The following is a 10434-nucleotide window of genomic DNA, read 5'->3' as shown; positions in this document are numbered from 1 at the left end:
AGAGACACAAAGTGAGCAAATGCTTTTGGAAAAGTGATGCTGATAGACTTGTTTGATTCTGAATTGCCACAAACCTTCAAATTGTAAAACTCAATAAACTGAAGTGTAGTAAAACAAGTATGTTTCTATACTGTTAAATTGAAGTGTTTCTTATAGACAACATAGAGCTCAGTCATTTTTTTAAATTGACTGTTATTTAACTGGTGTGTTTAGACCACTTAGATTTATTGTGGTTATTGATTGGTCCTTTTTCTGTTTGTTCTGCTTTTCACTTCTCTGTTTTGCTTTACGTGACTTCTTGTGGATTACCTGAAAATGTTTTAGAACTTAATTTTGACTTATCTGTGGTGTTTTTGAGTGCTTCTCTTTGTGTATCATTTTTTTTTTTTAAATTGAAGTTGAGTCAATTTACAATGTTGTGTCAGTTTCTGGTGAACAGCATAGTAGTTCAGTCATACAGATTTATTCATTTTCATATTCTTTTTCATTATAGGCTACTAGAAGATATTGAATATAGTTCCCTGTGCTACAGCTATTTGTGTATCTTTTTAAGTGGTTACTGTAACCACTACATCATATACACATAACTTTTCTTAGTCTGCTGGTGTCAACACTTACCAGTTTGTTATGATAGTCTTGTATGTTTCCTCTTCACACACTGAGAAGTGCATTAGCATTATAATTTTTGCTTCAACTACCAAACAAAATTTAGCAAACACAAAGGAGTAAGAAAGTGTAATTGTCCATATTTGTACTATTTTTATTGTTCTTCCTTCCTTCCTGATGTTCCAGGATTCCTTCTTTTTTCATTTTCTCTTTGTTTTGTTCATTCTTTTAGAGTAGATATGTTGGTTGACAAATTCTGTTAGTTTTGTTCATCTGAGAATGCCTTATTTTGCTATTTAAAAAGTTTTTTTTTATTGACACAACATTGTAAGCTGACTATACTTCAGTTAAAAATACATACTTAAAGTAAAAACATTTTCTTTTGTTGAAGTACAGTCCATCTACAATGTTGTTACTTTCTGGTATACCACAGAGTGATTCAACTTTATATATATAGGCCATTATGAGGTACTGAATTCCCATGCTGTACAGGAGGACCTTGTTGTTTATCTATTTTATAGATAATAGTTAGTTGATTTGCTCTTCATTTTTGAAGGTTATTTTTGCAGAATACAGAATTCTGAGTGGGCAGTTCTCTCAACACTTGAAAAATATGTAACTTCCTTTTGGGCTCCCTGATTTCTGATGAGAAATTTGCTGGAGGCATTCAGAATTTTTTCTTTGGTCTTTAGTTTTTAGGTGTTTAACTATAATATGTCAGAGTGGATTTCTTTGGGTTAAGATCCTGTTTGGAATTTGTTCAGTCTTAAATATTTAGGTTTGTTTATTTATTTATATTTATTTATTTATTTATTTATTCATTCATTCATTCATTCATGACAAATTTGGCAAAATTTTAGCCATTATTTCTTTGAATACTTTTCTAGCCCTACTGCTTTATCCTATCTGGGACTCAGAATGCATAAATGTCATATTCATTGATATTGCGCCCATCTGTCCCTGAGGCCCTGTTCATTTTTCAGTCTATTTTCTCTTTGTTTTTCAGTTTCGGTAATTTCTATTGTCGTGTCTTCAAGTTCAGTGATTCATCTGTTCTTTTCTGCTGTTGAGTCCATGTATTGGGATTTTTATTTCAGGTATTAGGTTATTTGGTTCCAAATTTCCATGTGGCCTTTTACCTTTGCTGTGATTTTGTGTTTCTTTGCTGACTTTTTTGTTTGTTTGTCTTTCATTTGTTTCAGGTGTGTTTGTAGTTGCTCACTGAAGCATTCTGTGATGGCTTTTAAAGTCTTGTTTGGTAACTGTTACCTGTGTCATGCCAGTGTTCTTATCTATTGATTATCTTTTCTCCTTTCACTTGAGATGTTCCTGGTTCTTGCTATGTTGAGAGAATTTTTGTTATTCAGTGCTGGACATTTTGGGTATTATATTATGAGGTTCCAGATCTTAATTAAATATTATGTTTTAGTAAGTCATTTCTGTTAATGCTCCAGCAGAGAGAAGGGGATAATGCCAGTTAGGATTTGAAGCTCAGATTTTAATCTTGGCCTTTGCTGACACTCATCTGGGGAGGGGCTCCATGTTACTGCTGATTGTGGACCAGAGTTCGGGCTTCCCCCCAAGGCCTCTGCAGGTACCTTCTTTCTGGGATGGCAAGGGGTGCCCTACTGTCATTGGTGGAATTCCTGATGTTCCACTGGGCCTCCTGTCATAACCCAAACATGGAGGCAGTGAGGGGGATGGAGGTCCTCGTTCCGCATGTGGTGTCTACATTGCAGGTGGGGGCTTGTCTTCCTGTAATGTTTGGCTGGAGTCAGGCAGTAACTGTGTAAGTTTTCTGTGTTTCCACTGTCCCTTCATCTCCTTTGGCTGGAGAGAGCAGGCTTTCTGGGGACATTTTTTATTTGCTCCCATTGGCGTTTCTGGGTTGTTGGCTTCCCTGGCACCTAGTGTGGGATGCATGAGACAAAAAGAAAACTCAGGAAGTCACCACTGTGTAGTTCCTCAGGTCCTGATCCCTGGCCAGTCTGCCACATTCTCTTCACCTCTCAGCATGTTTTTGTTTCTTTCAAATATAAAGCCTAGGGAGTCTAGCCATGCTTAGTGGGAAGAGCAGGGAAAAGTATCTTTATCCATCTTTCCAGAAGCAGAAGTCCAAATTTAATTAACTTTGAATGGGTAATAAATTCATGTGACATACAAGTTGAGTGATATAAAAAAATTTACAGTGAAATTAACTTTCTCCCACCCACTTCCCCTCTTAGATGGCAACAGTGCTTCTGGTTACTGTGCTTCCTTCTGAGGTAACTTTACAGATACCAGCAGACATACACAGATGCGTTGTTACCCAGGTGGTGGCATACTGCATACACTGTATCCTGTTTTTTTTCTCATAACACTGCAATTTAGTGAACCTTCTGGATTCATACAAGAAGAACTTCTTTATCATTTTTCATGGCCTCATGCTGTTCCAGTGCATGGAGATGCCATGTGTATGTAACCACTTGCACTGTTTAGGTGTTGGTCCTGTTACCTGATATATTTATTTTCCCTTCCATCTTAGTGTCTTCTGCACATTTCTTGTGTTTTCTGTGTACACCTGAGTCAGGGTCCTGTGTAAGCTGAAGTGTGTTGGAGACAGGTGCTGGTGACTGAAGTCTTCATTCTATGATAAGTCATATGTATACTCCATAAGTATTTGGAGATACTCATTACAGCTGCTTTCCTAGACTTGGTTCTCCATCATGTTCACAAGTGCTCTTTGGTCCACAGCTTGCTTTTCATAGGTGTCAACAAAAGATTTTGGGTATAAGCTCTATATACCCTTATTCACTTTCATGGGTTTAGGTGCTTCCACATAACAGTTAACAGAATGTATGCGCTTTGTTGTTGTTATTTCTAAGGGGCATGAAAACACAGGTCTACTATGATTTGGGGTCAGAGTACTTGTATCTACCTTTTGGGAAAGATGAGATTGATTTTGTTATCATTTAAATTTTTGAGCATGGTAGTTTCATTCTCACTAAATTAGCACTTTTTCTTTAGGGTGGTGATTTTTTTCTTTTGAGTAGAAATATTGCCCTCAAATTCTTGGTGAACTTGAGTAAAGTCATGAATTGAAGAACCTTTTTGCCTTTGTCTCTTGATAGTCTTTCATGTTCTCTTGGCAGTTTAATGCTAAATCCATGCATAAATAAGTTTGATCTTGCACAGAGGATGGAGTCTGGAACTTGCACTGATAGACTGGAACTTGCACTGACAGAGTGAGGATTTTTTTTTTAATTTCAATTTTTTAATTTGATATTTCCAAATATATAAAACATCAAGATTCTTACACCAGTTATCTCAAATGAGACCATACAAAGCAATTTTAAAGTGTATAGAACAATCATTCCTCCCTTCAGTTTTGCTACTTTATACAACTATGGGATAGACAGAAAATTGAATGGCATGTGCCTAGTTGGAAAATTTCACCTGTTTACAAAAAAAAAAAAAAGGAAGAAATTAAGAAAACTCAAAATCAACCATGTAGGATACTTGCTACTTTGTGTCTGCAAGTCAATTTACAAACTTTTTTTTTTAATTTAGTAGGCACTTGGGACTGAAAATTTTACCTGCCCAGTTTTATCCAACTACTCAACAGAAAGCAGCACAAATGAAAGTCCCAACACTCTGTAAACTTTGAGGGACTGAGAGAGTAGACACTATTTTTTATCTGTAGTAGATTCAATTGTTGAGCCTGCAAATGTAGGCTTTTTTCTCTTAACAGAAATAAATATCCTCAGGGCCTTTCCTCTAGCTTCAGTGGGCTGAGTTCAAAAATAGTGAAGAACCCCTCATGTGAAATTTAAAGTGTGACAACTCTGAAGTATTCTGATGCATTATACAAAATTTTGCTAGTTGCATAGACCAAAGACAGATGTTTTGCTAAATGGCACTGAAGAAAATCCTGACCCAAGTGGCACTACTTGGTCCAAATGTTACTGACCAAAGAAAATGATACAATATTTATAGGCTCACCTTTAAGAAATGGTTGACATTAATACTGTACATATTTTACACATCAAATACATAGTCCAAGAGTTTATAAAAGAAATTCACGCATTATTACCTTTAAGAATATCAATGTACAACATACCCAGGCCCCCCAGTAATTGTGACATTTCAGGTGGACACAGTGTTATGTACAAAAACAATCAATTTATCTTCTGTGTTAAGTATATAATTTAAAGAAACTTCAGAGATTACTGAGGAAAAACTTAGTCCACTGAAGATTGATAACAAGTGTCAATCTGTGGGATTTTTAAGTATTTCCTTTAAAAAAAAAAACACCCAGAAAACATAACCTCTGTACAAAGAAAAATATAAAAATTCTGGAAGATCATGTCTGATCACACTACATAATTTAGAATGAAATGTCAGTGGTTTAAAGTTTTTCTGTCTTATTACTTTGGCAGCCTTAATTTGTGAACTAATACTCATATTTAGCTCAGCTGCTTTTATGCCACAAGAGCCCAGTTTCAAAATGGTGGCACTGATTTTCCTTATAACAGCACTATTTTCAGCAGCAATTATATTTTTAAAGGTTAACAAATTGTACAACAAATGTCTAACTATGCTTCTTCCTACTTTATTCTCAACAGTTATGATCTTTACAAAAAGCTAATATCTACATAGAGAACCACCTTTTACTTGCCCCATCTCATCTCTGACTTGGTTGAGGAAGTACAGGCATTTCAGATTAGGTATTTATGTGTTTTGGATGGGATTCTTGGATTTATGTGAAAATAAAAATAAGACAAAATAATTCTTAGGTACATTCCAGTGTCCCAGTAATTAGTTACATGATAAATAGTACCTACTTGCTGACCACCTATAAAAGATGAGACATTCCGAGGCACCCTAAAAACCTAGGTCTGTAACAGGTGAACAAGAAGGCCATTTTACTCAATTCTGATGCAGTCACCTCTGACTGCTATTTAAGGTGTTTACTGGTAACCAGCAAGTTTAACTGAAGAGATGTCACTAAATTCAAACTGAAAATATATATTTAAAAGCAGCAATTTACATTGAGGGAAATATGGTTCTTGTGTGTTCTGTGTAAAGAGAGATTATGAATAAAGGGAATTGGCAACTGAGCAACCTAATTCAATTCCATGATTACAGGTTCCATGATAAGATATCTACTACATGCATTTTGCTTACAGTAACTGCCTAAAACTCACCAGCTATATAGAGTTAAACTCTGTATTAAAGGACTATTGAGTTACAGGGGAATTGGCCATATCAGGTAGCTAGTGACATAGTACCAGTTGTGAAAATTGAGATAAATGAGTTGACAAATGGATTCATTGAATATGTTAATATTGTGAATGAGAAGACAATTCACCAGGATAATATACTCACATGTATGTTGATCTGACAAAAACCACAGACTGACATCAAATGGATAAAAAAATACTGGGGAAAAAGTGAAAATGCCAACCAAAATAACAAGGTGGGTGGGCTGGGTGGGAGAGCACATTTAAGGCATCTAAAAAAAAAATTCCACATGGCTTTGGCTTATTAAAATATTTTACACTATCTTTTTTCTTTTTAAAGAAGATTTGAAAGCACCTACAAATCAAGCAGACTGTTAAAAAAATCCCGCATGGCAAATTCAGTTTGTAAGCGTCATTCAGATATTTGTCAAGGAAAATAAAGAAGCCTCTGCCCATGAGATTGCACATGGTGGAAGAGTTCCTTCCAACCCTGTCTATCTTATGCTGGATGGCAGCCCAGAGGTTCGCTGTGCAGCAGCTACAAACAAGGTGTTACTCTCTGGAAGGGAAGGGACTGTGGAATTTCCACTGGTTGGCGAGCAACCCAGCTTTAATTTTTCCAGATACTCTGCATGTACAGGCTTATGACACTGGAGAACTTTGATGGCATCCTTTACTTTGAACCACTCTGTCTTCCTTCCTGTATTAACAGAATCTTCCCAGTCTTCTAATATTTCAGTGACAGTAAGGACATAGACATATGCCCTGTGCTTTCTGTCTTGGTTCTCAAATATGCCCAGGAGTCTGCCTGACTTTCCTTTGACTCCAGCCTCTTGGTAAGCCTCCCTCACGGCAGCACCGGCAGGCTCCTCCTGGGGCTCCAGTCCTCCTCCTGGGCCAGTCCACTGGTCCGGGACCGAAGCCTGCCCACCTGCAGCACCTCGTCCTCCTGCTCGCTCCGGAAGCACAGGGACGCCGCCCGCTTCTTGAAGCCCTCGCGGTCCTAGGTCCGTGGCCTAGGGGGGCTTGGACCTCATCGCAGAGGCGGGCTCTCGCTGCCGCGGCCCCTGCGGAGGCCGCCACCCCGCCGGGGCGCGGGGGCGACGGCGAGTCGGGGCCCAGGGCGACGCGGCCGGTCAGTCCCGGAGCCGGCGGCCGCTCCGACGCGGGGCGGGGCGCGAGCGCCGGTCCCTGCAGCCCGGGCACCGCGGAGGGAGCGCGGCCTCCGCCCGGGCATCTGCGGCTTTCCCCGGTTCCCGCCGCTGCCGCCGCCGCCCAGGGCGGAGCGGGGCGCGAGGTGCGGGGAGACGGCTGCAGGGGCTCCCGCCGGCCCGGCAGCAGCGCCGCAGCTGCGCGAGGCGTTTGGTGTCGGCTGCGGGCCGTCCCGTCAGGGCCCTCTGACGTGCTGCGTGTGCACAGGTGGCTGCGCGGTGCCCGTCAGTGCGCCGCCCGTGGCGGGGTCTGTGTTCGGGGACGGGTGTGTTTGTGGCTGCAGTTGCCGCAGTTCGTCCCGGCCCTCCAGACCTCCCCAGCCCCACTCTCGGCGTCGTGGTCCTGGCATGCCCGCTGCTTCTGCCCCGGATGCTTCCTCTGGGCTCCGCCCCCAACACGTCCACGTCACGCCTGCTTCCTTAGTCCTGCAGAAATCCTGCGCTTTGGATTTGTGCCACCTTCTGTAAGTTGAAAGCTTCTGGACCAAGTGCGGCAGTGAGATGGAGTCAGAAGAGGAGGTGAGCAAATTGATTTCTGTCCTGTACCTCTTTTTTTTTCCCTACCTTTTCAAGCTATTATTTCAAGATGCCTTTCTGAGAGCAAGGTTTAAAATTCATTCCCTTAGATTTGCTGTTATTCTTCATTTCTAATAAATTGGGAACTACAAATACTCTACTTTTAAAAATGGTTGTATATGTTTACTCATTTGTTTTGGAATAAATTTGATGAAGATGAGTTTATGGGAAAGCAAAGTGTGACCAGGGGTTAGGAATTTAAGTGGAAAATTGAATCTTCATGAAGCTTTCCACATTTCATTAGATGTTAAATTCTACAGTGAAGTTTCATATGATTATTAACTATAAGTATATTCCTGAATATCGTGGTTAAACTTTTATTAAAATAATATATCATAAAGCCATTAATATTTTTACATAATACAGTTGTTTGATTATTGAATTTTTCTTGTGAGATATTAGTCAGCAACCTCAGTTTTTTCTTTTAGTGATTTTGTAACAAGAATAAAAATATATTTTAAATCTGTGTGACACAGTTTTATTAAAATGACTTGAGAGTGTATGAGCATTTTTCAGTTTATTTTCTTCTTTCACATTATATTTTTAATTTTGTGTCCTTCTACATTGTATTCTAAAATTTGGAACCGTTTGATATGTGCTTTTCACTTCACTATCATGAGGGATGTTTTTTCAAATGAAACTGAAAAATTTAGTAATTCATCTTTTGTTAGTATTAAAAGCAGACCAGCTAGGCTCCTTTGTGCCTCACTAAAAATAATACCAGAACATAAGAAAGGTTTCTGTATTACTTTATGTGCTCTGTGATAGCGTCTTTTCTGTGAACACTCTCAATTCCAAATAAGACCCTGACATTGAAAATTTACTTGTACATACACAGGGGTTATATTATGCTTCCTTGACCCTTGAAATGAGTATGGATGCAGACAGAAATCTTTGCGTTGTTCTCCCTAAGGTATTGCCATCAGAGAGTCAGCAAAAGTGGTTGACCAAGCCCAAAGGAGGGTGCTGAGGGGAGTTGATGACCTGGACTTTTTCATAGGGGATGAAGCCATAGATAAACCCACGTATGCCACAAAGGTAAACTCCCCACCGGGATTTGCTTCTGTAAGTGTATCACCAAGAACAGAGAGTAGGATGAATCATGCAAAATGGTAGATTTCATAGCAATTGTACTTGTGAGCTGTGTATTTTATTCTTGTGTTGGAAAAGAGGTTTTGTTGTTGTTGGTTTTGAATGGGGTATTTTTCAAAATTGAAGTATAGTTGATTTACAGTGTTGTGTTAGTTGAACAAGGTATTTTTCATGTGAGGAATCAAGTGAATTTAAGAAACCCCAGAATGCAGGATTGACTCTGGGAATGCTGGGCTTCATGTGAGAGCAAGATCTGCTTCTGTGGAAAATTGCAGGTTGACTCACTGACCTGTCAGATGTAGAAGAGCTGTAGACTGATTAATTAAAAAGAAGCACTAAAATTGTTTAACTAGGTATTTGTTCTAAAAACCTCCAAACTCCAAATGGAATGGTATGGCGGATTAGCTGTACTTTTGCATCTATTACTCCACTGTTAAGATGATACTTTGTACTTAGAGATGTGAAGTAGAATATAAATGATAATATAACTTAATATTTCTGGTAAAGTGCCTGTTATTTCTTTACATAAATTAACATTCACCCAGTGCAAAGGGCTTGTTTTCTCTAATAACTCAGTCTCTTCTGGGCCAGTGTTTTTAAAACTGTTGCTCTTACTAACATGGACTGAAGCTTGACATAGTTTGATTTCTCTTGCTTTAGTGGCCAATAAGACATGGAATAATTGAAGACTGAGATCTAATGGAGAGGTTCATGGAACAAGTTATTTTTAATTTTCCCTGAGCTGAACCTGAGGGCCATCACTTTTTGATGGTGAGTAACTGGGACTGAGAGAAGAGCCCTGTGGATTCTTGGTTGCTTAGATTTTAAACCCAGGATATTCTTCCCTGGGGAGCTTTTAATTCCCACTAAAGCTCTTTGTATGATTTGGAGTGCTTTTGGGGCAAATAACAGAAGGCTCAACCAAAATGTCCGAAACCAAAGAGGGCTTATTATCCCACAAAACAGGATGCCAGTTTCAGGCCACTCAGGACTGGTTACTTGAGCAGCTCAGAGATGGAGGTGAGAATCCAGCCTAATTCACCTGTTTGGCATCTTGTGCTGGTTCCCCTCAGGCCCCAGGGTGGCTGCCCTAGTTCCTGTACTGACTTTTGGTGTATTTACTTTCAGAGTTTTAGAATTAAGACTCTCATCCTCAGAAACCTTCCTAGCAGATTTGCCCTGTCTGTCCGTGCCCAGTGTGGGCCCTAGAGGGGAACAAAATTACTTTGGTACATTTTGATGAGTCAAGATTCTCTCCTGTTGCTGGTGAGGGGACCACATCTCATCACCTGGCCCCAAGAGGTAAGTACCTAAACCGGCCTCCAGCAGCAAGGAATGAGGAGGGAGGAATGGGTTTGGTTAAGAAACCACCTGTGTAGTTAGGTGTCCTCCTGAAATAACTGGATGGCTCTGACCTTTGCTTCTTACAGCAGAGGGAGCTGAGTCAAGGTGCTGTTTTGCCAAGGTTAAATCTCACTCTAACACTGAGCTGAGTTACGGGCCCTGATATTGTGGATGTAATTGATCTTGTTCAGATGAAATAAAACAATACAGAGAAATGAAGAGAAGTGTCTCTTGGTTGTGGAGCCTGTTTTCATTGTTTTATGTTCTTTTTAAGTTAAAATTAATTACATGTATAAAGCACTTACTTTAAGGAGAGCAATTGCATGTAACATAAGCTGCACATTAAAACCTACATAATTTAGCTTTGCATTTTTTCCATGCTA

The 10434-nt window shown here is 39.6% G+C and overlaps 1 long non-coding RNA gene and 1 pseudogene across 2 annotated transcripts; one reads left to right on the top strand and one right to left on the bottom strand.

Moving 5' to 3' along the window:
- Positions 1-5556: 5556 nt before the first annotated feature.
- Positions 5557-6834, bottom strand: LOC141578501 (diphosphoinositol polyphosphate phosphohydrolase 2 pseudogene; annotated as a pseudogene).
- Positions 6835-7457: 623 nt separating this feature from the next.
- LOC141578500 (uncharacterized) lies at positions 7458-10021 on the top strand. Of its 2 annotated transcripts, none has more exons than XR_012508883.1 (4): positions 7458-7558; positions 8529-8653; positions 9368-9478; positions 9836-10021. It is a non-coding gene; the product is annotated as an uncharacterized LOC141578500 (long non-coding RNA). The 2 variants fall into 2 exon arrangements; XR_012508882.1 differs by having other exon boundaries at positions 8529-8680.
- Positions 10022-10434: the final 413 nt, after the last annotated feature.

The sequence above is a fragment of the Camelus bactrianus genome, chromosome 8, assembly GCF_048773025.1.
Source record: "Camelus bactrianus isolate YW-2024 breed Bactrian camel chromosome 8, ASM4877302v1, whole genome shotgun sequence".
NCBI lineage: Eukaryota > Metazoa > Chordata > Mammalia > Artiodactyla > Camelidae > Camelus > Camelus bactrianus.
Note: the sequence above shows the minus strand (reverse complement) of the source record. Positions and strands in the feature narration are given on the sequence as shown.